The sequence below is a fragment of the Halichoerus grypus genome, chromosome 3, assembly GCF_964656455.1.
Source record: "Halichoerus grypus chromosome 3, mHalGry1.hap1.1, whole genome shotgun sequence".
NCBI lineage: Eukaryota > Metazoa > Chordata > Mammalia > Carnivora > Phocidae > Halichoerus > Halichoerus grypus.
Window position 1 is genome coordinate 85,889,282 of NC_135714.1, and position 2,677 is coordinate 85,891,958.

Below are 2,677 nucleotides of genomic sequence, written 5' to 3' on the forward strand. Positions count from 1 at the left end.
TCCATCCCAGTACCCTGGGATCATGACCTGAGCCCAAGGCAGTCGCTTAACCAACTGAGCCACCCAGGCGCCCCAAGACTGTATTTGCTTTTATGCCCACCCAAAAATAATAAAATTTTAAAAAATTAACTCTAGATATCAGCCTTTTAAATTTTTATCATACCAATAACATCTGAACCAAAGCTATCAATACGAGGAACCCATAAAGGAACCACTTAAATAGGTCAGCATTATTTTGAGGAGCAGAGAGATTGAAGCAAAAGATGTTCACCCATCTAATTACTGGGCAGTTTTCAACCTGCTCAAGTTCACATTCAAAAGGAGATCTTTAAAAGCCATGGCTGCGGCGGGGCTTCCTGACCGACTTGTTCCTTGGTGAGAGCGAACAGCGGTGAGTTGAGAGCAGCAGGGTGTCCAAACCTCCGCTGTAGCTGCGACCGCGTCTTCCTCAAAGAGCCCGGGAAGACCCCCGTGGAACCGGAGGTGGTGATTCACCGAATTAGAATTACTCTCACCAGCCGCAGCGTAAAATCTTTGGAAAAGGTATGTGCTGACTTGATCAGAGGCGCAAAGGAAAAGAATCTCAAAGTGAAAGGACCAGTTCGGATGCCTACCAAGACTCTGAGAATCACTACAAGAAAAACTCCTTGTGGTGAAGGTTCGAAGACGGGATCGTTTTCAGATGAGGATCCACAAGTGACTCATTGATTTGCACAGTCCTTCTGAAATTGTTAAGCAGATTACTTCCATCAGTATTGAGCCAGGAGTTGAGGTTGAAGTCACCATTGCAGATGCTTAAATCAACCTTTTTAATAAACTGATTATCAGTTGTTAAAAAAAAGAAGAAGAAGGAGATCTAACATAATTCCATGTGGTATTAGCCCTGTCTCACACTTCTAACCACTCTTTTATCAGGACCACTTATCATAACATCTAAGATTGTCCATCTCAGGATGCACTTGATATCAGTGAAATCATTAACGTGAAAGGGTAAAATCATATAAGTGGCTGGGAGATGACCTGCCAGAATTTTTTTTTTCATGTAGTTATGCTGAGGTTAGCTTTATAACTTTTTTCCCCTGGAACATAAAAGATGACATGTTTACTGTAGAAAGTTAAGCAATATAGAAGAGAATCAGTAAAAAGGTTAAATGTCAACCCAAATCTACCAGACAGAGATGACCACTGTGTCATTGGTGAACATTGTTTTAAACCTCTCTTCATGCAAAGACATCATTATAAAATTATATATAAATAAGTTCACAATTCATGTGAGGTACTTTATCCCTTTATTTGTCTGCTTAGGCTGTTATAACAAAGTATCACAGACTAGGTGGCTTAAACAACAGAAATTTATTTTCTCACAGGTATGGAGGCTAGTAGAAGTCTAAGATCCAAGGGGAGAGCAAGGCCAGCTTCTAGTGAGATCCTTCTTTCTGGCTTGTAGACTACTAACTTCTCACTGTGCCCTCACATGGCTTTTCCTCTATGCATGCCAAGAGAGAGCTCTAGCATCTCTTCCTCTTCCTGTAAGGATACTAGTCCTATCAGATTAGGGACCAACCCTAGTTACCTCATTTAATTTTAATTACTCCATAAAGGCCCTATCTCCAAATATAGTCACAGTGGGGGTTAAGGCTTCAAAATATGAATTTGGGGAAGACACAATTCAGTCCATACTATCTCCCATAAAAATTTTAAAGATATTTAAATTCACATAAATAAATATAGATCTATATGATCATTTTAAGGATTTCCTAATATTCCTTTGTATGGATGCACTATCGTTTAAACAATTACACATTTGTGTTGTTTCTTTTTATCTTGATACTGTGAAAAATGCTGCAATGAAAACACATGTATTGTATGTATATGTATGTTTACATTCTTTCCAACAATTTTCCTATGATAAGTTCCAGGTAAAAGTGTCCTTGTGGGAAATGAGGCTTGGGAAATGGGTACCAAAGATGCTGCTGTTCTGGCTATTGTCATTGATGTGAGTAATACAGTCTTCTGTTTCTGACCCAGGCACTCATGAACTGTGACAGCGTAACTCGTTGGTTTTGCCAGTAATGTAGAATCTCAGATGCTTCCCTACTCTTGACACATTTTTACCACACTTTATAATAGCATCCATTATCCTTGCTAATGTAGGGCATTCTCTACCTCAAACCTCATATGGCTAATAATAGTTTTAAAACAGTAGAATCTTTTTTGTGATTTTTATAGGTTTATTGGGCATTTCTATCACGTATTTGGTAAGTATTAATTTTTCTATTATGTGTCATGTTTTTTGTATAAAATTGGAAGAGTTCTTTGTACATGAGGAATATTGGCCTTTTTGTCTGATAGGTTGAAAGAAACTAGTTTATAAGTATTTAAATGTTTTATTTTTCAATCAAATCTAAACATCTTTTGTCTTATGGGTTTCATCTTTGTGTCATGTTTTCTCCTTTATAAAATACATGCACATTGATTTATGCCTCTCTAGAAATTCAGATGGGCCACGGATTAGCAGGAAGAATGCACAACACAAACAGACACACACAGACACACACACATACACTTCCTGATTTATTCATCCAATTTGGTGAAAGTGAAGTGACTGCACAAAGCAGAAGCAAATGCTTCATATCTCATTATAGCTTATCTTGGCCCACACCCCAATATGCTAATT

General features: G+C 38.0%; 1 pseudogene; it reads left to right on the forward strand.

Moving 5' to 3' along the window:
• Positions 1-363: 363 nt before the first annotated feature.
• LOC118537402 (small ribosomal subunit protein uS10 pseudogene) lies at positions 364-830 on the forward strand (annotated as a pseudogene).
• The last annotated feature ends 1,847 nt before the right edge of the window (positions 831-2,677 follow it).